The 25,497-nt window shown below is 39.9% G+C and overlaps 1 protein-coding gene across 2 annotated transcripts in view; it reads left to right on the forward strand.

The window, feature by feature from the left end:
- The window catches only part of NAA15 (N-alpha-acetyltransferase 15, NatA auxiliary subunit), a 120,382-nt gene that overhangs the window by 8,253 nt on the left and 86,632 nt on the right, over positions 1-25,497 (forward strand). For both annotated transcript variants that reach the window (XM_033133672.1, XM_033133673.1), the window contains one exon: positions 3,768-3,891. The gene's annotated coding sequence lies outside the window, so the exon portion shown is untranslated. The remainder of the gene's footprint in view (positions 1-3,767; positions 3,892-25,497) is intronic.

Here is a 25,497-nt window from a genome sequence, read left to right on the forward strand (position 1 = left end):
ATTTTACTCCCATCCCCATATTGAGCCATAAAGTGTGCTCCTCCAATTAACTCTCTTGTTTTGTTCCCCACTCTAATCTCGTCAGCTGTGAAGCTCTCTAACTTTTCCTTCTGTTCTCATATACTTTGATTCCTACTCAGGAGCCCTCTAGTTCAACTTCAAGGGGAGCCAACCTCATTCTCTGACAACCAGGCACTGGTCCTGCCGTGCTTATGCCATGAGACTTTGTTCTCTGACTGATTGAACCAGCAAGATGCACCTTATCTAACTGGGCCTATCATGGTGTTTCTCTCAGGAATTTGCAATTGAGACCAGCAGGCCATCTACAGTCTCTTAATGTGTCTAGAACCTTGTATATGTATGTTGGTAGCTGTGGGACAGCCATAGTCTGCCATATGCAAATTGAGAGCAGAAAAAAACTGATATATAAAGACAAAATTATTGGATCCTTATTTATCCTTATTTATTCAAAGAGGTGATAAAGCTTGACTGCACAGTTTCACTCTAATTTGAAAAGACATTTTGGAAGATTTTAAGAAAATGATAAGATTAGATTCCTGATTTGGATGGATATGGAGTTTCACTTTTGAATCTTCAAAAAAATGTATTTTAGAATCCTCAACTTTTCATTGTGCCCATTCTGCAAGGCTAGAACAGTTTGATAATGGACAGACTATCTTGTTATATGTAGACCCTAAAGAGAAATCCAAGTTGGCATGTGTTTAAATGCTCCATCTAAGGATTAGAAATGATTCATCTAAGACATGAACCTAAAAAGAAAACATGTGACTGTTGCAAAATACTGAAATAGTCCATGACTTCAGGTACTGTGGAGTCAGCTTTCCCCACTTCTAACCCTCTCCCAAGAGAAAAAGTAACCAGCAGTGGCTGGTGCAGACTCCAGGAATGATTAAGTAGAGACACACTGATCTTAATCAACTGTAGCTAAAATGAATTTTACAATTTTACGAAAACCCTTGGCCATGTGAGTATACTGCTGGGGCCCACCCCAGGTTCTCTGTAGCAGTTACTTTAAGTAAGAGGCCCTGAATTTAAAGCTTATTAATCTGAGGTCCAGCTGCCCACCTGTCTCAGGGTTCTCTGAATCACCTCAGTTTGCTATACTCTCCTTTGCAGCTTAGGCTACATCAAGTTGGTTCCCCCCACCCTTTTTTTTTTGTGAACCCAAGTGTCTCATACAAGACTTTATTATATTTTCCCCACATTACAGCATTAGCCGTATAACTGGTATGTTTAATGGTATTCCAGTTCCAACTGGTTTTATATATCCCTACCAGATTAATCTTCTGAAAGCATAGCTTGGATGATATCATTACACAGAACCTCTGAGTACAAACTCCTCAACTTGGCCTTGAAGGTAATGGGGTTCAGGACACACTGCCCTAATAGATGGCACCTTGGATAGTAAACATTTTGAACTGAAGAAGTTTAATAAAACAGCAGAAGGAAGAAGGCATTCTGATTTCCTGCTCCCCACACACTCCATCTTCCCTGAAATACTAGGCCATAAAACCGCTACATGAGAGATACTGTCTTTATACCCCGAGGAAAGGAACAGCCTTATCTCTGAAGACAGACGGACACAAAGAAGAATCCTAACAAATAGTCTTTGCTAGGTTTTCCCAGTTTCTTACAGTTACCTCCTACTTCTTAACCTATCATATTCCTCCATGACTGTCCACCCTGCTTCAAACCTAGCACAAAATACTCAGGTCTGTGTCTTTGGGTCTCCGTTTCCTTCTGAGGGCTCTTACGTCATGTAAAACTTCTATTAAATGAGTTTGAATGCTTTCTTCCTGTTAATCTGTCTTTGTCAGACCTAGGCAGGGACCCTACGAGGGTGGAGGAAAGCTTTCTCCTCCCCTACAGAGGCCTCTAAAGCTGCCCACTGTCTATCTTTCTAGGCTTACTCCCCACCACTGTCCCCGATGGCGTCTTGGCTCCTCACTGATGACTCCCTGAGCTATCCCTCCCATGTACCTTGCTCGGGACCCTCCTCTTACCCATAACTCCCTTCCACTTGCTGGTAGAGCTACCTGTCCTTCTGAGTCTACCTCAGGTAGCCTCTCCTCCATGAAGTTTTTTCTCATTTTCCAAAGAACCTCCCATCTCCCCAAACTAAGTGTGACTTTTGCCCTCCTTTGATTCATTGCTGCGTTGGGTACTTACCTTGCCAAAGACACTATACCTTGCCTTAGTTTGTAACCATTTTATACGGCAGCCTTACACCGTACACAGAGGTTAGGCTCCAAAGTCAGCAAGCAAGGAAAAAAACAAGTTATACTCCACAAAAAGTCCCGGAAATTTCTTAGGAAGGCTCCAATTTAGAGAGCAACTTACTGCTCTTCCTAAATCAACTGCACTCTCCTCCAGCATGAAAAGACATCGCCATCACACCCCAGAGGAAGCGAATTGGCCTACATTATAAGTACAACAAAATCTTCAAAGCTACCAACACCCCCAGCTTGACGAAATGTCCACACTTTCGGAGTCACAGGAAGTGAGCAGGACAGTTCTTTATCTTCCATACGCACTCCTTGCAAAGCATGTGCCAGCTGAGTAGAGTAAGAAGACGGACTTGATTCCATTGTAATTCTCTCAGTCTCTCAGTGCATATGGTTAAATTCATGTAAATTAAATGTACGTATAATTGGATTTTAGAATAGAGAAAGTACATGTAAGAGTGGTTAAGATACAGACTCTGGCATTAGACTACGTTTGTTTGATTCCTGGTTCCACCACTCACTAGATGTGTGACCTTGGCCAAGTTATTTAATCACTTGTTTTCTCTATACCTCAGTTTACATCTGCAAAAAGGAATGCTAATAAGGCCTAATTAATAAGCTTGTTGTAAGGATGAATTTAGTTAATCTGTAAAATAATATTACATACCTCCTAGGCTTTCAATGAAAATTAAATGATCTAGTTAGTTTATACAAAGCACTTAGAATAGTGTTCTGGCATATATTAGTGCTCAATAAATATTAACTATTATTATTACTCGTCTCTGTGCCTCACTTGCTTCATATGCTTAGAACAGTGCCTATAATAGAGTAAGTACTCTATAAAGATTGGCATTACTATTATTGTTATTATTCTATTATGTCCACCCTATTGCAAGTTTCTTGGGGACAGGGACAAGAATGAACAACTTTATATCCTTGCAGTGACTAAAATAGTGACTAACTTTTTAAAATTTAATTTTCTTGTTCATAAAGTTCAAAAAAAGAAATGTATATTCATGGATGCCTGACTAACTTTTTTACCCTCTTAAGCTGTGTTTATCATCTTCTGCAAAATTCTTCGTTGCAAGAACTCCCCCAGGTGGCACTGAATAACTTCCTGAATATGTAGTTATGCAAGTACCAGAGTTGGACTGTAAATTATTTGGGGATAAATGTTGACCTTGGTTGGCGTCTCTAAGTTTTATTAGGGACATTTTTGTTATAGAAACTGGTCTTTAAAGCTAGGAATTCATGACCTGTGGTTTGAAGGCGCCTTGGAAATGATGCCAGGACACCAAGAAATATATAATCCTAGATTTGTAACTGACTGCAAACCTTTTTGTATCTTAGGTCTTCCATCTTTTATACAAATAATGCCAACTGACCTCAAAAATTTGGTGATGAATAATTAACACAATGCTTAGGAAGTTAATATGACTACAGTCTATTAGTTTCCATTGCTAGACATGACATCTTTTTCCCATGCATATACTCATTTAGGAAGGTTTTCGTCTTTCACAGCTCACATTTTCCAAATGGACCACATGGAGGGATAGAGAATGGGAGACTCTTAGCACCACCCAACAACTTTTCTGGATCAGTGGGATGACAGAGGCGTCAGCCAGATAGAGCTCCATTAACCCAGGTAGGTGTCAAATACTCCTCTCTCTTAGTTTAACAAATAGGGAAATGTTATTCTCCTAGCAACCGGTGTAATCATTTCTCTTAGGAATGAGACCCACCTTTGTTAGGAAAATTCCATGATTAGCCTGTTTGGAAGCGAGGACCTAAGTATGAAGAACGGAACAGCCTAGAATAAGGAGAGGAATGTGTTGATTGCACCGAAGAGGCAGAGGGTAGAGGTGGACTCCTTGAGATGATAGAAAGCTGGCTGTGCCCTGAGAGATGCATCATCCCGCAACCCCAAAAATCCTTGGCAAAGATATTAACCTCACAAAGTGCTTGGCGGGTATGGAATTCCAGTGGCAAGCACTGAAGAGAGCACTCTGTAATGTCCATCTTAGCCTAAGGCAGATTCACAGGGAGCCCTGAGGAAGCAAATCTGGAGGAGTTCTCAGAAATCTCAAGGCCAGATCTGGACTCTTACAGTCCATAGAACACATAGGTGCTGGCATCAAGTTTTCCTAAATCTCTGAAGGGTGGGGAGGCCCCAGTTCCATCTGGTTTACATTAGTAGTAGTATCAGGATGAAGGTAGCTCATTGTCAAAATTGAGCGTATTTCAACAAAATGGAGGAAAATAAGAAATAAACATGTTAAGCACTTGTAACTAAAACAGAAAATTTTGCCTTTGAAACCAGGCAGACCACTTTCACTATCAGAGCAGAAATAAATTATAAGGAGGAAACCTCCTTGCTGTGTTAACAATTTTGCACAAACTGTGGGAAAGTACTTTAAAACAAAGATTGCTTTACTCTATTGTAGTGCCTATCCATATCCTCTCTAGAAATTTAGGGCCCTCAAACAGAAACACAAATTTTATCTTTTCTAATCTGAAGATTTAATTTCTTTTAGAATAAGGTTGGCCTTTTTTCCTATTTAAAAAGTGACATATGGCCACTTTGGAAAAGTTTTCAAATACGAGAGAGTAAATCCACGCCTTCTAAAAGTACAGACCGAATTGATCTCTGGCCTCCCGGAAATGTAAAGATCATTCCCAGTAATACCCCCGGTATGAGCAGCAGATGCTGAGAGTGAATTATAGAACCATCATTGTATCTTTGGGGGAAAAAAGATAAAAGAAGAAAGAACTTTGCACTTTACCCATTGAATGATCAGGACTCTTGATGGCGCATGACAAAAACAGAATTGAACAAGTTTAGCCAAATATGGTGATAAATATGGTGATAAACCATGGGTCTGGCAAGGACCATTGTAACAAAGCCTCTCGCTTGCAGGAGGCTCCTCCATCTTTCTTTTCTGTTACTCTTGGCACTTTGGGTTTATTCTCTCAAGGCAACTTGCTGCATGAGATATTGTGACCTTCAGGGTATCACGGAGAGGGAATTCCTTCTTCTACCCTTCTGGAGTTCTTGTGGCTGGGCTCTTAATAAAATTGGCACGAGGCAGAACAACAGGAAGAAATCCCAAATTTTTATAACATGTACTCGGGAGAATTAAAAGAATAATTCTCTGTGAGAGAAGTGGAGCAGGCCACTTGCTATATATCCTTCACATAAAGAAACCATAAATGTGTGGAGATACGACAAGACAAAGGAGCGTAGGTTTGGGGTGTGTAGTCAGTAGGGAATTTAAGTGGAATGGAGGCGTAGGGCAGTAAATTGTTAAAATTAACAGGGGTGTGTTTAGAGAAGTGTCTCAACTCTGGATCCTCTGTCTCTGGTGATAAGGTTGCCTCTTCCCTAAACCGTTTGCTTGTTAGCCCTTTTACAGACCTGAGTCTGCCCAGAACCAACCGGTAGCAAGGTATACTTCGACTAAATTTGGACTTTCTTTCTGTCTTCTCCCCTCCGTCTGGAACAATAGTGTGATTAATCTATCATTGGTTTGGAGTGTGTTATTTGTTTATTGGCTTATTAAGAGATATTATCCTCTATGTTGTTGGCTTGTGAAATATTATTTATTATAAATTATGCTTCCCACAGTGAACATGAGTTAAATAAATTATTGGCAAAAACAATCTCAGTCTCTGGGCATAATTTGCCTAGAACAAAATACATACCCTATCTCTCCCGCCCTCCCTCTCATGTCTCTGGTGAGCTAAGTTTGAAGCATTCTGACTTAGTGCCCTCTTCTGTTTAAAATTTTCAATGCACATCAGGCAACTTCCCCTTTTGCTCAAGCAACCTGAAGAAGCTTGAAACTGCTGGGAGCAAACCTAGTAGGTTTGTATGCAGGACAAAAAATGGTGTAAATGCAAGTTTCCGAGAAATGTGGAGACAAGAAAGGCAATTAAAAGGACTTGTTTTCATCATCTCGACTCCAGGACATCTGAAAATTAGATTTGTCTCACTTTGCTTTTCCTGAACCATGCCTCATACCCTTTAAATTCCCAACATTTCTGATTTTGTGAACGTCCACACTCTTCTATTGGTCAACAAAACTAAGTTTTCTTTCTTGCCCATTAAACAGGACATGTTACCTATCTCATTACACCAATGTCGAAATTTTTTAAAGTTGTTCTGACCAAAGAGAATGTTTGTTTAAATGTGTACCATGTCCCTGATGATAGACCACTGCCTGCTCTTTTACCTGCCGGAGGGACAGAGAGGGACAGAGGACAGCATTCTGCATTCTTACCTGATTATAACTGGGTGGGAGGGAAAAGTAATGTCAGTTCAGAAGCATTTGAGACAGAGACACTTATAGAATAAAGAATGGGGGTTGGGACTGGGGAGAATAGGAAAAACAGGCTTTCTTTTCAACATGACCTTCAACTTCACACCTGTCCCCTGTGACCCAGACTCAAATGGACAAAGCCCAGTCCCAGACTCTGAAAAAGAGAGGCTAAAGTAGCCATCACTTTGCAAAGGTTTGAGTTTGTCAAGTGTCCTTAACCTTGACCACAATGAAATTATGTTGACACCCGGGGAACCATGTGTCTTGCTTATATCTCATGGTCCAAAAAGTTATAACTCTCATTAATATGATTCTCATGGCTAAAAGGGAAATCTGCTTCGTCATGAAATTGTGATTTTACCAAAACAAACTTTAAGGTCACTGAAATGGAGGTTAACCAGTACAGACTATATTTATTCCTTTTAGAGTGGTGGAGCTCTCACCTGGGAGTTAGGGGATCCAGGTTTCAATACTCAGATTTGCTGCTAACTGGATGCGTGACTCATGACAAGTCACGTATACTCTCTCTGCCTCAGTTTCCTCATTTGTGAAATGAAAATAGTAATACCTACCTTATCTTCCCCAAGGTCTGTTCTTATGGGGCTCAAATGAGCTAACATCTAAAAATGCTTTCTAAACATTAAAGCCAAAGGTGTTACTAGCCAAATATAAAATTAACCAATTCTTTTAGGATTTGAAAATGAAGCCATTTGGGAACCCAATTTGATGTTTTGCAAAATAAAAGAGTTTTGTTTGTTATAAAAGTTTAGCAACAATATAACCACGTAACTGTCCTCAAGAACTTAAAGAGACCTTTTAAACCACCATCATTGAGATGTATATGGAGAAGAGTTTCAGCTTTTGTGAATCAAATGGTCCCCAGATCTCAATGGCCTAGATAAGTCTTTTTTTCGAATAATTTAAAAATCTTTAAATTGTAGTAAACACATAATATAAAATTTACCATCTAAACTGTTTTTAAGTGTACAGTTCAGTAGTGTTAAGTATATTCCCATTGTTGTGCACAGAGCTCTAGAACATTTTTCAACTTGCAAAACTGAAGTACCCATGAAACAATTCCCTATTTTTCCCTCCAGCAGTTCCTAACAACCACCATTCTACTTTCTGTTTCTATGAATTTGACTACTTTAAATACCTCATGTAAGTAGAATTATACAGTATGTCTTTTTGTGACTGGCTTATTTCACTTAGCATAGTGTCTTTCAGGTTTATCTATTTGTAGCATGTGACAAGGCTTCCTTCCTTTTTAAGGCTGAATAATATTCCGCTCTGTGTATAGACCTCATTTTGTTTATCCATTCACCCTTTGATGGACATTTGGGTTGCTTCCACCCGGCCTATGTAAGATTTTTGTTATAATAATATGTTCTGAATTAGTTAGCTTGTTGAAGATCAGAGGGACACACACAGATCACCTTCAGTGATAGGATGTATTGCAAGGATATGTGGGAACTTGGGGTTACAAGAAAGGAAGGTGGTACAGACTGATGGTTGCCAGATGAGAGGGCGTTGGGGGCTGGGTGAAAAAAGTGAAGAGATTAAGAAGTATAAATTGGTAGTTACAAAATAGTCAGGGGGATGTAAAGTATGGATAGGGAAGTTAGTCAATAATATTATAGTAACTATGTATCGTGCTGGGTGGATCACTTTGTAAATAGATTGGGGGGGATCACTTTGTAAATTACATTGATGTCAAACCACTATCCTGTACACCTGAAACTAATATAAAATAATATTGACTGTCGACTGTAATTGAAAAAAGGAAAGGTAGCTTTGGAAATTGTCCCATGCTGCTGCTCCTACTTCAGGGGATTGTGTAAAAGGTACCACAGGATTCAGACTTTTATTCACAGTAGCAAGCTTAGCTAAAATGACTCACCTTCTTTTTGGAATATCTAGCATTTATATTTCCCCCAAGAGATATTTTATCTGAGTCAGTTTGTCACCATTTATTGTGGAATATTATCCTTGGGTGGGATGCTAGCCAAACGGCCTCAGGGGAGCTGGTCCACCTCATGCCTTATTTTGTTGTCTTCAGCTTGTGCCCAGGCCTCCATCCAGCTATGACTCAGAGAGCAGGCTTAGTTTCACCTGAAGTACATATCATAAGGCAGAATAAAAACAACCATTTAGTCTCTTATTCTAGGATGGAGTTCTGAATATATATACATATATATCCAAACTTAAGTTCCATGTCTCCTCCATTCTTCCCCTTAGTGCCTGGCATTCATTCATTTATTGATTTATTTATTCATTCATTCACTCATTTATTTGTACTGTCATTCAACAAAAATACATCAAGTCCTCTAGTGTCTTCTTTTTTTATTTTAGCAATTGACTTTTGCATTCTTTGCCTTTACAGTAAAATAATGAAAAGCAATAAGATCTACTGATTGATAATTGTTAATGTGTTTTGAACAGATTAAAATAAATTTAAAACAATATTGAATACAATGAATGATACAAACTCTAGTTCAACAAATAAATGTTATTTGGAAGAACATTATTATATCAGTTTTGATTCAAAAGAAATTTAGTAAAATAGAGAAAAATACTTCCTTAATCAATATTTAAGATTCAACGTAAATTGAAAATGTTTTAATATCACATGGAGGATTTTGTTTTCCACACTGGAAAACACCTAGAATATAGATTTCTAAAATTTTGGAAGTCTGACCTTTCACCGTAAATACTAAAAGGAAATTAGAAAGAGAATGCCACTGGCTTTTCATTAAAAGCCAAGCTGTTAATAGTCATTTATCTGACTTTGAATAATAGAAATGTCACCTCTTAGAAATGTAGGTAAAATAATCTAGTGTATTTCACTCATCTTTTAAAGAAAAATACTCTAACTTAAGCAGAATGACGGTAAATAGCACGATAAATAGCAAATGGTGCCTTCATTTATTTCCCCTCCCACTCCCCTCTCTGAGGCCCTGAGGGAGCCCAGGGTGTGCGGTATTCGCATTGTGGACCTGTGCAGGCTGCTTCTCCACACCAAAAACTGGAGGCTCAGTGCTTCAATCCTTCAGAGCTCTGCTGTCTTAATGAATTAATTAACACATTAATTAGTGTGACAAATGGGTGTTAATATGGCATGCTGTTGAGGTAAATTATTCGCTGTAAAAATGAGGCTTTTCTAAAGGCAATGCTTTCACCCAAAGGAGCAAACTTGCTACCTAATTTGTGGGGCCAGGTGCAAAATGAAGGTTACAGGGCCCTGTTCAAAAGTTGTTAAGGATTTCAAGGCGGCAACGACAGTAGAACATTAAACCAAGCACAGGGCCCATCTGAGTGTGGGGACCTACGCAGCTGCACAGGTCACACGCCATGAAAACAGCTCTGCAAAGCGGTGATGTCAAGTTGGAATGTGAAGCAACATGGCAGGCCATTAGGGAAGATGGTTTGGCTGGGCAGTTCTCTTACCAGCCTTCAAATTACACCCCGGAGACCAGTCTCTGTTGAAATCACTTATAAAACTGTGTTTACTGGGGTAGAGAAAAGAGTAAAGCTCTTTGGAGATCACTAGGATGTGGAAAGAAAGCAAAGTCTAATAATAATAATAGACTAACAGGTTAGTAATGTGTTCAAAGTCTCAGATTCAGTAATGTTTGAGCTACAAAAGCAGTGTTTGTGTAGACTTCCGGTGTCTCTTCCTCTAATAAGGACACCAGCCTTTTCTGATCATTATCACTAGGGCCCCCCCCTTATGACTCATTTAACCTTAATTATCTCTCTAACGGTTCTATCTTCCAATACATCACATGGGGGAGTTAGGGTTTCAACATGTAAATTTAGGGGGACACAATTCAGTCCATAGCGATACTTTTTGTCAAATTGTCTTTCAGAAAGATTGTACAAATTTGTACTCCCATTCGCAATGTTTGCATTTTCACCAGGAGTTTAACACTGACATAATCTAGATTATTTTGAAAATGGAGTCTGCCGACCTCCAGAGTTGGACAAATGTTCATAGCTGTACAAACAGGAGACTCAACTAAGGGACTTGGGTCAGGATATACGGTTCAGTAGGAAATGCTTCTTAGACGCTCAGATTCATTTCCTTGCCTATCACCTGCAAACCCTGGTGCGTCTTTGGGCCTAGGAGGCACCCACACCTCATAACTTGGGAAAAGCTTGCACCTATACTTAGATTCTTTGCTAAAACCCTGATGGAAGCAGAGCCTTACTGCTAGGTATTAAAAAGATGGGAATGAATTACTGAGAAGGAAGTAAAAAGTATTCTGGGAGATGAATAGGTGGACTAGTGAAAGAATGTGAAGTGTGGTGGGGGGTCATCTTGAGTCCTGGGATTGAGACACATTATTTGACCTTGAGTTCTATAGCCTTAGGGTACTTATTCGATCACAGCTGCTCTTCTAATTCCTAGTGGCAGCTGAACCTTAAGGAGCCCTTTTTTCACTCAAATCGACCAGGGAAACGATGATCCCTTTTCTGTGTGGATTTCCATGCCATGCAGGAATAGGCCATATATTCCTAAGTTCCAGACAAGAAGAACACAATAGACTTCTTTTGAAAGTCTAATACACTGAAGTCCTATTACAGACTGCAGAATCTCGAGCGCTCTCAAGACAGGAGCAAGTGCAGCTGTGAGCCAGTCTTTCCTTTCCTTTCCTTTCCTTCCTTCCTTCCTTCCTTCCTTCCTTCCTTCCTTCCTTCCTTCCGTCCTTCTTTCCTTCCTTCCTTCCTTCTTTCCTTCCTTTCCTGCCTTCCTTCCTTCCTTCTTTTCTTCCTTCCTTCCTTCTTTCCTTCCTTCCTTCCTTCCTTCCTTCCTTCCTTCCCTCCCTCCCTCCCTCCCTCCCTCCCTCCCTCCTTCCTTCCTTCCTTCCTTCCTTCCTTCCTTCCTACCTTCCTTCCTGGTTTCAGAAATCTTTACTGAACAGTAATGGAAAGAGCCCAGGTGAAAATCGGAAGAGCAAAAAGTACTTGGAATTTATTGTATCATTTACAGTTAACAGCTTTACCGTTTTCATTTGTTGAATAATACATGCATTTTTTAACCAAGTCTAACACAGAAAAGTGTAAAGCGGAAAGTGAAAATCATCTAGACTCTTATTACCAAGACAACCATTGTCATAATCATTGGTACATAAGAAGCATCTTATATAAATCAGATGTATCTGTGTTCTGTAACCTATTTTACTCAACCATACTCATGAAATCTTTTCAAGTCAGTAAATAGGGAAGAGCATCATCATTAATGATTGCATCATATTATTCTAAATATCTGTATTTCTATATATCTATGTATCATAATTCACTTAGCCAGTTCTCAACTAGGTCATGCCCTCTAAGTTTAGTGAGCTACTAGAAACAATGCTGAGATCAGTGTTCTTAAGCATGTCTTGCACTACTTTTAGAAATATTTAAATGAGCATGTCTAATGTCTTTGGGATTAACAATACGTTAACAATTATGAAATTATACTTAGAAGAAATTGAAAATCTGTACAGCTTCTGTCTTCTCTATAAAAAGTAGTTATCTCTGCCCTCCTATAAATATTGGACAAGGACCTTGGAATGCTTCAATTTTGGTTACCCCCTTATCCTCTCCCGTTTCACATGCTAGTCACATGATAATTGTGTTTAGAATTTGGGGTCTATATTGTTGCTATTTTTGTTATTGTTTTACTTTAATTTTCTTTAATTTGAAAAATTTCAAGCATGCGGAAAAGTGAAAAAAATTGCTCAAAGAACACCTCACCTAATTTTATCAATCGTTAATATTCTCTCTCTCTCTCTCTCTCTCTCTTTCTCTCTCCCTCTCTTCCTCTCTCTCCATCCCTTCTACCCCTCTCTACCCTCCCTCCACCTCTTAGAGATATTTCCCAGCTATGCATTTAAAAGAACGTTTATTATATTTTATCCAGGATTTCTAGATATTATATCACAAGAAGTTTTTCAGGTTACCCAGTTGTCTGTACTGACAGAAATGGAGGTCCTACATTTATCAATTTTTATTCTGCTTTTCTCAGAACACTATATAATGTTTTCATCATTTCATAGAAATAATTGCCTGCAAATGTATTCTTTACAGTAATCTGAAAAATAATTTAAAATAATTCATAAGTTACTTCTTCAAAAACAATAATTGTGTAACTTGTTTACATGTGAGTTGTGTAGTAATATCGTCCTTCAGTATTTCACATGTCTATTTGTACTTTTTCTATATGTTTAATTTGATTTTCATGAAAATTCTGTCCTCTGACCTACATTTTACTTAATTTTTAAAAAGAAATTTAGAGTATGATGAATAGGGAAAAAATAAACAGACAACAAACTGCATCGTGCTGTATTTCTTAGACATGGGAAGGATGCAAGAATCATTCCAGGCAGAGGGGCTTGCATACAAGTATACAAAAACCTCAGGAAAGAAAGAAGCAAGGCACATTTCCTAGGAATAGAAGGAAGGCCACGGTGTTGGAGCATAGTGAATGAAGGATATGAGATTAGGATGAAGAGGAAGTTAGGGTTGATGCCAGGACCTTGGAGATGAGGTCAAGGATTTAAATGTATCCTTTAAGAGCAATGCTAAGGTACCAAACATTTTGATTAGACTTGTGTTTGAAAAGATGCCTCTGACTGCAGTGGGAAGAGAACAGCCTGGACATCACAGGAGTAGATATGGGAAGACCAGGAGACTATTGCAGAAGTCCTAGCAAGAAACAATGGCTTGGAAAGGGGCAGTCATGATGCAAAGAAGGAAAAGAGAAAGGGAATGGTCAGGAAATGGGCCTTGCTAAAGTGATGATCCAAACATTTTTGAGGGTTCACTCAGTCCAGGATGGAAAGTTGGCTGATAAATAGCAAGTTCATGGCTGTGGAAGCCAAGGAGGCACTACCGTGTTTCCCGGAAAGTAAGGGCCATCAGCTCTAGTGTGTCTTTTGGAGCAAAAATCAATATAAGACCCTGTCTTATTTTAATATAAGACTCGTCTTAATATAATATAATATAATATAATATAATATAATATAATACTGGGTCTTATATTAATTTTTGCTCCAAACGATGCATTAGAGCTGATGGTCCAGCTAGGGCTTATTTTCGGGGAAACACACTATGCTTGGATCTCTTTTTAAGGAAGAACATGCTGTTCAGCTGTAAGGAAGTGTTCGCCTGGGCTTTCAGGCCTAAGCCGGGCTCTTCCTGGGCAGCCCCAGCCAGTGACCATGCATGGCAGGGCTACTCGGTCTGATCATTCCCGCCGAAGCTGGACTCCTCTCGTGGGCAATCTGCTCTGGATGGTTTGGCTGAGACTTTATCAGACCTGCGTTGGCCTGTGGCTGTCGCTGCCCATCTGCTACCTCCTCCTTTTTCTTTTCCAAGTGTCAGATCTGCATCACGGTCTGATGGCTACCTCTGCCCAGTCCTGCACCCTCCCCTTTATCTTTCAGAGGCTTTCTTCCCCAATAAATCTCCTAACTCGGTCCCATTATCTGCTTTCTTCAGGACACTACTGACACACCTGCCCAATAATGAGGTCAGGGACACATGATCAATGGTGACATTATCTCCACAAAGGCCATAACTGTTAGGCCATACTTCACTAATTGCCCTCTAAGTTTTCTCAGAATATTAGGCAACCAGACTCTCCACGCTTCCGAGGAGTCCTGCACACAGTTTTGGAGAAGCTGTTTGCAGATGCAGAATTCAGAGGGGGAAGCGTGTAGAACGGATGCTCAGGCCTAATTTCTTCAGGCGGAAGGAAAGGCTGTGAAAAGAACTGGTCCAGGCTTAGTGTAGTTCACTGCGAATTGTGTAACCGATTGGTTTACCATCCATCATATTAGTAACACTGTATAACCCAGACTTTGGTAAATGTACTTTCGAGCAGTATTGTAAGAACCATAGGACCAGAATTCATGCCTGTATATGGGCCTGAAATTTTCTTTGACAAATTTTTCTCTGACAAACTATGTTCCTACTGTCACTCAACTTGGAGAAAAGTTAGTTCAGGGACAGAAAGAAACTGAAGACTTAGATTGGTGGCTGTGACCCAGTGGAGAGCAAGTCTTCCTCTTCTCTCTGGGACTCAGTAGGAGCCAGGGGTTGTTGGGACTGGATTCTGAGGCAGAGATAGGGAGGTTAGAGTGGTGAAGTGGATTTGGGGGGACAGAGTGAGCTGTCCCAGATCAATTACAGCAGTGCAGGAGCCAGGCAGGAAGCCAGGATTGAGCTGTGATTATGAATTATTTTCTGTGTTGTACTCCCTCCCTGAACCTCGAGTAAAACCATGGCTGAAGTTGTTTTATGGAGAATGAGTTAAAAGACGTGTCCACATTTGGGCAAATCTCTGAAAGAAGCACAGTGCCCAGACTGTACTCCCATGGGAAACTCATCCCCTCTGCATGTCGGCATTTACAGGGCCCAGTGAATGATATCTTTGTTTCCTGCCCAAATGTGGAACCAACTGAGAGAGAGAGAAATGAAAGTAAGGCAGCAGGAAAGCAAAAATAGCACCTTTATGGCCCATAAAGGCCGTTAAAGGATGTGGAGTAGGTGTGTTAGTAACGTGGGTTACCTAATATTTCACCCCAAATTGAACTTACCTACCTCGTCATAGACGGTGCTGGACAACCACATGGAAGAGTGGGGCCGTCATGTGCTCCCTGTGGGCAGGCAAAAGCCAACAAGAAAAGGAGGAGGAAGAACTTGAGCATACTCAGCTTCTCCCAAACTCTCTATTTAAATACGTCCCTTTTCACCTGGGATCAGAAACTGAAGGGAGCAGGGCAAGGCCAGGAGTGTGAGACCTGGAGACAGAGCAAAGGAGCTTTTGCTGTTCCCTCAATGGCATGCAACCGTGAGTGTCCAGGCTAATCGCTGTGAAAATCTTGATTAGAACAGCACAATTGGGGCTTCGCTGACATGAAGAGGAGAGAAATATGTAAACATTTATGAGTTATGATCTCCTTTATTCTATACTCATCACTAGAACAATAATATGCAATAATAATTAAATGTGCAATAATTGAATTTATTCATCTTCAATATTTTGCCAATTTTTACTCATATTAAAAAACATAGCTTTACATATATTTCAATTTTATTACTCTGCAGGTGCATTTCTTAAGGTTGGAGGATAGATTTTATTGAACAGTTTGTCCACTTGATTTATAATTCATACATATATAGACATATGGTATGTGGACCCCTCCATCTGAATTCTTGGGACTTAGCCTTGGAAACTTGAAGCCATGCCATGGCAAGGTGAGAAGGGGATGGAGGCCGTCCTGGCCGGTTGATCATAGGGCAGTGCTTTCGGACTGACACGGCTGAGAGAGGGAACGAACCTATTCCTTACTTTTACAGCAAAATAAAGAAAACCTGCTCCGGGAACTTGGCCAATTGCATATGTCAGCGCCGAGAGAGCATAAGCATCCCCACTCCCCACAATACCCACGAAGTTCTAATCCGGCAGGCAGGGCACGTCAGCAGGACTCTCCGGGTGGGGGACTGTTATTTAGAGTAAGGTGGATGGCAGTGGGAGTAGTCCGCGTGGGCTCCAGCAGGACCCCGGGGAAACCACAGGGCATGGAGGCCCAGTCTAACCCCTTGGAAAGAAGAGTGACAAGACCTGACCATTATCGTGAATATCCAAATCCAGTAAGTTAGTGGTCAGGGGACATTCCCCTTCTGGCAGAGCATCCTGGTGTCTAAAGCAGACAGCAGCAAAAGTTGAGGCTCACACACTAGGCAAACATAGCAGGTGGTTGGGAAGGTTGCAGCTCATAGGGCAGGTATTAGGGTCCCAGAGCTCACTGAGGAAGTACAGAATTGCCAGAAGTACAGGGCTAGTAAGAGTAGAATGAATCCCAGACACTATCTGTGGGTGAAAAGGGGCTCTAGATAGGTTGGCGGTCTTGGTCAGGACTGCCTCCCAAACTGGGAAGTCTGTGGTTAGAATGATGGAGCAACAAGGAGTGTCAAGTGTCAGTAGTTGGCTGCAGGGAGCAATTTTTGACTAGGAAGTCAACACCCATCCCATATAGTATTCAAATCACCTACTCCCACAAAACATTAGTTTGGCGCAGAAACAAATAAATTCCGGTTTGTATTTTTAACGTACAACTACTTTTAAACACTCAGGTTGTTGAGTGACGGTAGGCTGTAGGAGTTGACACAGGGCAACTGGTCAGAAGACGTCAGCAGTCGTCTGGTGATGACCAGGGCATGACGGTTGTCTTACACCAGAGAGGCAGTACTGGAGATGGAAGAAGTGGGATGATCTGACCGAGGAAAGAAGAGGAAATTGCAAAGGGAGAAAGATGAAAAAAATTACCAAAGCAAAATCCTTGGGAAGAAGGGTGGGGATAACAAAGCACAGGGAGGGGCTGGCTTGGCAGTTTGTGGGAGTAGGCAGGAAGACAGACAATGTGCAAAGACGATACATAGGGTTCATTCAACTCCTACTATGTGCCAGGGCTGTTCTAAGGAGTTCCATGGATCTTAATTCATTCAGTCCTCACAACCACCCCAGGAGGCAGGTGTTACAGAAGAAGAAGAAACTCAGCCACGGAGTAGGTAACTTGCCCCAGGTCCCATGACTAGCAAGCGGCAGAGTTGAGATTTGAACTTGGGCAATTGGGCAAGAAGAGCCTTGATCTTATAACACCATACTAAACCCCTCCACATGGGGAGGCTGCTAGATTTGATTGTAGAAGAATTTCAGAGAATGATAAATGATGCCTCCCAGGAAATGTGCTTTATAAAAGGCCTCCAATAAACCAGAAGGAAATATCTCTCATATGAAATTTCCAAAAGTAATGCCTCTCATTTACGAGCATTTGAAAAAGCTGGGATGCTTTCCGACTAACCAACATGATAGCCTTTTTTCGTCCTGGCCACTAGGGGGAAGAGTGGAATGTCGAAAAACGTAGCGGTCTTCCTCAGGGTCTCTCAGAGGCAGGTGAGCGCTGCTGGTCCTCTCCCTAATGTTAGCAGTGCTTAGAACTTCTCTGTAGTTTTTGTGACAGATCATTTTCAAATGAAACTCATTAAGCATCCATAAACTTTTTCCTGCACTTTCTAAAAATAAATGCATCATGCCAAATGAAAGAAAGTAGACACAAGAGGAAACTACATAGTGTATAATACCATTCATGTGAAATATCCACAAAAGGCAAAACTCTAATGACAGAAAGTAGATTAGTATTTGCCCCGGGTCAGGGCTCAGGAGAGCGGGGGTTGACAGTAAATGTGCATGAGGGATCTTACTGAGTGATGAAGATATTTTAAAACTCATAAACGGTGACAGCTGCACATGTTAAAAAATAAAAAAGCTGTACTAAAAGTAATTGAATTGAACACTTGAAATGAGTGAATTATGTGATATGTAAAATATGCCTCAACAAAGTTGGGAAAAAAAGAAGTGTAACGTTATAAATCAAACCAAAAAAAAACCTCTATGGATTCAAAAAGTTTGAAAGTATAAGTTTATGTATACATAGAAATGTCTAGAAATATAGTCAGTATTAACAGTGAGTAGCTGTCAGAAATGCTATTGTGGGGGAAACTGGGAACCTTTTTATACTCTATGCCTTTATGATTTTTGAGAGCAGTACAATTTAAAACATAATTAGAAACATTTTTAAGAGCTAGGAAGTTAAAATATATAAAATGCAATGGAATTATAAGTATTACCTTTGGATAGTGGAACATGGCTTATATTTTTGTCTATGGTTATTTTCTAATTTTAAAAATGATTGTCTATTACTTCTTTACAATAGAAACTGGAAAGAGCTTAATTTAAAATAAAAAACCAGGAGATATTCAGATAGCTTTTTAAAAACTTTAACACAATGTTTATTGTATTTCACCTATAACAAGATATTTTTTAGCTCAACAAAGGCCTGGGGCTTAGACACTTAGATAAAAAGAGGTAATACCACTGGCTTTGAGCTTGGATGTTGTCTAGTGAAGCTGGCAGATACTCTATTCACATGTTTATTTGCATCTAAAAGTTTCTATAGGGATGGGAGAGAAAAAACCTTTGTGAGATTAGAAATTGGGATGTAGATCCTTTCTTTAAAGTTCACATTTATTAGCACATGTCTGATTGCAAAGATGGCTGTGGGAGCCTGGGAGGAATCAGAAAGTTCAAATGTCAGTGAGGGAAGAAAATCCTTGAGAGGAAATTAACTGTCGGGAAGGGAGAATCTGAACTAATGACCTAGACCTGCAGGACCTGAATCACTGGAGGCAGGCATTGACTTGGGGCACAGAGTGTAGCTGAGGCGGGAATTTCTCCTGACCTAGATACTATGGAATGCCTTGGGAAAATGTCTGCATGTAATGAGTTGGAAGAGCTGTACTGAGAAAGGCCACTTCTAAGAGTGACACTGGAGCAAAGCAAAGCACCTGGAAAAAACACTGAGCCTCAGCCACAGTGGCAGAGACCTGTATCAGCAGCCCTGGGAATGGAGAGCAGGGCGCCAGGGCTAACAGAAATGTGCCTTAGGACATAAGCCTCTTGAAGACTCGGATTTTTGTCTCTTTCGGTGTCTGCTTAGAGCAGTGTCTGACATATAGTAGGCACTCCATAACTACTTATGGAATGACGAAGCAATGAATGTATGAATGGGAGCCCAGCCAGCCCTTGGCCTGTGGTGCTGTCAGGGTTTCAGCCCCAAAACAGCTGTCCTGGCAAGGAGGCGAGGGCCCTGGAGGCCCAGGGGAAACCACTGATCAAGGAATCAAGCGTGATTTACACTTTAAAGGAAAACATTTCACTAGTTCACCCTAGAAAGTCAAGAGTGAGGGTGCTTTGTCATCCCGCTGCTGACCGGGAGTGTTTTACCTGACCCTCCCTGCTCACTTCGGTCCTCCTGAGACGTGGCTGCAGTCCAGGAGCGTGACCTTCCCTGAGAGCAGACAGCATAGAGGGAGTTCTAGACAGAGATATGCCAGGTTTCAGAAACAGAAATGATCACTTTATGTGGCCCAGAAACGCAGCTGTACTCTTTCTTGGGGTTTTTGGGTTTGGAGTAGGGGTGTGGGGAGGTGAGAAGAATGTCAGGAAATATCCTTTAAAATAGTGATATTTTTAAAAATTATCTCTTAAATGGGTCACGTTTAATATTTAGTGGTTAGGCTATAGATGTAAGGTATTACAATACTTCCTGAAAAATGAAGGTTTAAATTGAAAAAAATCTAATAAAATGCCTTATTATATATTTCTCTGTTCTGAACCAAGAAAATGCCAAAGAATTGTCATAATGTTTTATTGCCTTAAAATGACTATGGTTGAAAATATTATTCATGGTTGAAAAGTAGTACAGTGCAATCCAGATGGGTGAGCTGAGACAAAAAGTAGTCAATAAAATAATTGACTAACGGTGAAAAGAATTGCCTCTAGGTATTGGCGTCCTGATTATATAACATCCACGTAAAATACTAGTTCGTGTGAAACCATGGAAATGCTTTAGGCATGAAGACAGCAGGAACTGTGAAAGGACCAGAAAGACAACGGTCCTGTCCGAACATGTCCCTACTCTGTGATTATTGGGGTTCTATCCCAAGATTTGAGAGCTTGGGGTAGCCCTGGAACTCATCCTCTATACACTGGCACACACTCTAATTAAAACAGTAGCAGTGCCCGACGTCTGCAGACCCCAAACATCTTAGATTCTGAATGGTCACCCTGTCTCCCGGCTCCACCTGGAATGCCCACTGGCCCAACTCCCCACTTCTTCAGCTGGCTAACCCTAATCACCCTCCATCACACAGGTGACAAATTATCTTCACCAAGAAACGTGACCATGATCCACTGCCCCACTCCTTTAGGCTCCCATAGCTGCTTTCATATTTATAGCACATTTTGTTTATTTGTCTTGGTCCCCAACTAGAATGTAAGCTTCTCAGTCTGTCCACCCTAGTACAATGCCATTACCGTAGCAGGCAGTTTAATACATGTTATTCAGAGTATTAAAAAGTAGTGAATTGACTTAACCAAATCAAAGAAGTTATTAAGAGAACTCTATTAACAAGACTTTATACTGCAAAGTTTTTTAGTAGTCACTTAAAAAGGAAAGAAATTGAGAAGCATGTTTGGTTTTCTTTCTGTTTCTTCTCTCCACAATAACATTAAAAAACCACTTTGGCTCTTTTTTCGTGCTCAGAAAAATCTAAGAATAAGGAAAATCACCTTTCTTTCCTTTTTCAGCAAGAGTTTTTGCTGTATGGCGGGGGAAATGACTGGCAGGAAATTATAATCAGGTACTGTTCTGGAGCGTTTGGACCCTTTCTTTCTCTTCCAAGTTCAGGATTCCCAATTCCATATTGACCATAAAAATTTTAAAAAATTAAAAATGAGAATCTAGTCTCAAATCCGCGACACCTATGGCTGAGGAGAAAAACTGTTCTTAAATTTCCATTTGACAGAAAAATCCAGATGCAGAGCAGCATAACTACTGGTCTTTGATCATTCAGCAAATCACAGAGCGTGTACAGATCCCAGAAAGGAATTATATGAGGGTTTTTCGGTCCTATAGTCCGGCAACCTCGAAATGGAGCTGGAAGCTTTCCATACTAATTGTAAGGCAATCAAGTGACAGATTTTTATCTTTTTTAACCAATTATAAAAGATGGCAAACCTGTACTTCTCTTGGGATAATTTAGATTCAGCCTTATGTAAGTATTATTTGTCCTAAAGTCTGGCAAATCTTTTGTTATCCCCGTCCCACGTTTTACATTTCTGAAAGTAAAGCAGGAAATTACTTCAGGAAAATACTTGGAAGAAAATAAAATATTTTCAAACCGTTCAGAGGAAAGGAATTTTTTATATTTTTCTTATTAAAACTGGCTAAAGGGAATAAAAAGCAAGTAATTTCTAATTCTTAAAATCCCAAAGAGACAAAAAAAAAACCCATTATTATCCCTCTATGTATGTCACCATAATTAGACTCCCTTCTCATTCAGTTATTTATCACTTGCCTCTGGGAATACAGGGGACCCTCTCTACTCTTCTACGTCCCAACAGGCCGAAGGCGGGGAAGAGAAGGCTTTCTTATCTGCATTTTCGGGCCCTTTGCACACTTGGGCTGATCACTTTGCAGCTCTGCCTCCCAGACTGTAGTGACTGGGGAAGTGCCCGGCTGGTTTATCTTTCCTTAGCGTGGAGGCTGCAATAGTGGACCAGGAATGCCTTCCACAGAATGCCATTTATTTGTTTTCTGAGTTTCCCACAGAGTTCTCTGGGACTCATGCAGTCAGGCAGAAAATGGTTTTCTTTATGACTTCCACCAAGTCCTAAGATTTTGAAATGTAGTAAGTGGGACTCATTTTCATCGCAATTAAATGAATTCTCGTTGCTTTCTTGTCCATGTAAAAGAAATAATAATATTCATGCTCCTTTAACACTAAAATTACAACTGAAGTCAGTATAGTGAGTGATTAACTTTGAGTGGAAGGTTTAAAGTGCTAGAAAAGTTTATATTTGATAAAATTACTCATGAATCTGTAATTATTACCGCTTCTTTCTGACTGTTTTTAGACGTCCCTATATTTTCACAGAGTATGAATGTGATTATAAATACCTTTGGAAGTCCAGAATGGTGAATATTATAAGTAAATAACAAATAGAAAATTACCTTCCCTTAATCATCACTAACTAACTTGGAGTGCAGATGTGTCCGGGCACTGCTGTGGAGCAAGGCTAATGAGACACTTTGTGTCCCCACATCGCTTAAGATAGCCTTCCCTTTTCTGAAGTCAAAGAATTATTTTCTTCCAAAAATTTTAGAATTTTTCTTCTGACTTTTAAATCATTAATCCATATGGAATTTTGTGTGTGTACATTGTGAGGTAAGGGGCTAATTTTATTTTGTTTTCCATACGCATACCGAATAGTCCCTGCACCACTTACTAAGGAGGTTTTCGCTTGCACACTGGTTTCTAATCAATCATAATACTCCTTTCTATATACATGTGGGCTTTCTGGGCACCCTATTCCATCGGTTATTTGTTTACCCATCCACCTGTGCCAAGTATCTTAATGGCTTTAGCTTTATAAGTATCTGGGGGGATGCACACACACATACACTACTTCTTTCATTTTTTAATCATATATTTTTAGCCATATATTTATATTACACTGCAAACTATGGGGACTTGACTAGAAAAAACTCATCCCCACAAGGATATTCCACACAGTCCAGATGATGGCCAACTGTATGTGCTGACAAGACTATGAGAAATTCTGCTTCCAATTAATACTGAGTTATGAGGAAACAGGAAATTGACTTTTAGGGAGAAGCAGAAAATATTACTGTAACCAAAATAGCCAGTAGGTACAAAAGAATTAAAACGGAACCCTCCTTCATTTACTGCTGTTTCCATGGATAAATCTTTTGAAGTAAGTTATCGTCAAGGAATGTCTTTGCAAGAACTTATATAAGCTCTCATATCAACTTTATTATGTTGACTTGAGTTTTAAAAGAGTTTTGAGGAATAATATAAAGATACTGGGTATTTCAGTTCAACTTTCAGCTTAGGAGAAAGTCAGTTACTGTTATGAAGCGTCATGTATAAATACTTGGGAGACAATCGCTTCGGGAACAGTGAAGCTAAAATAATGGGAGGTGGCACATGTGATTGCACAGGAATCTGCCTGCAGCTACGGCTCTCGTGTCAACTGGCTAACATGGTGAAGTGCCTTCTAAAGCTGACAAGGCTTACCAGAGCACTGTTGAACCAAAATCTGATGCCTGTCCTCTAGACTGTGAACAAGATGTGAAGGGAAATGGTCGAGATAGAGACCTGAGCAAGATATCTGTAAATGTAATACTTTCTTTAAAAAAAAAAAGTACAACTGGAATGAAAATCCCATTCAGAATCACAGGTAGTCTTTGTACTAAAAGAAGAAAAATATAGGCTTACTGCTTTTTGGAAAGAAAAACACATTTACATTTGGGGATTTCTTCAGTTGAGTTTTCATATAATATAAGAAAATTCTGTGTTTACATCAGAAGGTGTAAATATTTTAGTGAAGTTAACAATCTGAATTTTTCTCCAAATTTACCTCTTGGAACGTATTTAGGTCGAATGCTATGGAATTGCTGTTTCTCTAAATCAAAAGTGACTAAATATCAGCAGTTTCATGGAGGTCAGCTCTATAAAACAGGCCGTCATTCCCTGAGCCTCCTGATTTCATGCCACATTTATTGAGGGCCCTACCCTGGTTTTTCTTCTCAGGCAACTCCCGTTCCAGTTGGAGTTTCTAAAACATAAACAAATAATTAAAAACCAGTATAATAAATGCAATAAGAGTAACGTACAGAATGACACAAAGGAAGGTGTGATAGATTCAGCTCAGTCAGGTGAGAAAAGGCGCAGCAAAGCACGTGATGTCTAAGCTGAGTAACCAGAAAGAAGGCGAGCCGGTGGAGGGCCTGGGAGTGTCTTTCCAGGTGCAGTGAACTGCCTGTACAAGATCTCTGAGGCAGAAAACGGGATGGCAAGTTCAAGCATCGATGCTGTTAGGTCATGTAGGCTGTCTGGATCTTGGGCAAGGGAAGGTGGCTGGAGGCTGCAGGAAAACAGGAGTAAGGACAGAAAATAAGATTGGAGAGAGACTGGACAGGTGTGGTTTGTGGCGGGCCTTGAAAGTCATAGTACAGAATAAGAATTTTGACTGTAAAGTAACAAATTTAAATGTCCTCCATCGGGACACTTGTGCCATTAGGGAGACCACCTCAGGAAAGGTGTAGATGCCTGATCACTGCACTGTACACCTGAAGCTGAAGCTGAACAATAATGAATATCAACTACAATTTTATAAACATATATAGTTACAAGAAGCAGAGTACAGCATTAGGAATAGAGACAGTGGAAATGCAATGGCTGTGTGCGATGTCAGAGGGGTAGTGGATGGGGAAGGGGGTTGTCACTGTGTGAGGGACATAAATGATAAATGTCTAACTATTACATTGTTTTGTGCACCGGAAACTAATTTTAAAAGAAATGTCCTCCATCAGATATTGGTGGGCTAGTGAAAAGTTTTAAGCTAGGAAATAACAGGATCAACTTACCATTTTAGAAGGATAACTGTAAACTGAATAGCAGGAAGACTTGCTAAGCAGCCATTGGTGTGAGGAATTGAACTAAGGTAACAGTGTGGAGACAGTTTGGAGATGGTGAGGACAGGGAGGAGCGAGAGGTGTGATGGTGGTAAATTCAAAAGAGCTTTGTTCCAGAATATTTTGCTACTGTTTGAAGTTATCCAAAAAATGTAATATTTTCCTTACTGAAATTTCTATATGACTAAAATAACTGGGTCGTGGCTTTGTATTAGGTTGGTGCAACGGTAATTGCGGTTTTTGCAATTATTTTTTACCTTCTAAACCGCAATTACTGTTGCACCAATCTAATAAAACCTGTTATTCTAAATCTCTGAATAATAGAATAAAACCACTGCATGATAAATTCAATCAATTATCATCTAATTTAAATATGAATTTTTAAAAATCAGTTTAATTGGTTATCCTATTTGGTTTCTGCTCGAGACACAATAAATACTCATATAAACACAGTCTACATAGAATCTTCCAGTCCAAAGGAGATTTTTCCCTAGTTCTGAATGAAAGCATTTCTGATATGTGGGGAGAAATGCTTATTGGTAAAGGGGAGGTAATAATGCCCACAGTCTTCTCATCTTCATGTCACCTGATAAAGGAAAATCTGATTTTTCTCTTCATTCTCTTCCCCCACCCGAGAAATCATCTCAGAAAAGAAAAATTAAGTTTTTATATTAGTTTAATCATTAATTTCGGCACTTAAAGTTATTTATCCATGTGAAAAATTCAAGTAATAATACTTAACTTTCCAGATTCCTCCAACTTATTCACCAAAAACTTACGCCAAAAGTTAAATAAAATAAACGATCTTTTTTT

This window comes from Rhinolophus ferrumequinum, chromosome 18, assembly GCF_004115265.2.
Source record: "Rhinolophus ferrumequinum isolate MPI-CBG mRhiFer1 chromosome 18, mRhiFer1_v1.p, whole genome shotgun sequence".
NCBI classification, from domain to species: domain Eukaryota; kingdom Metazoa; phylum Chordata; class Mammalia; order Chiroptera; family Rhinolophidae; genus Rhinolophus; species Rhinolophus ferrumequinum.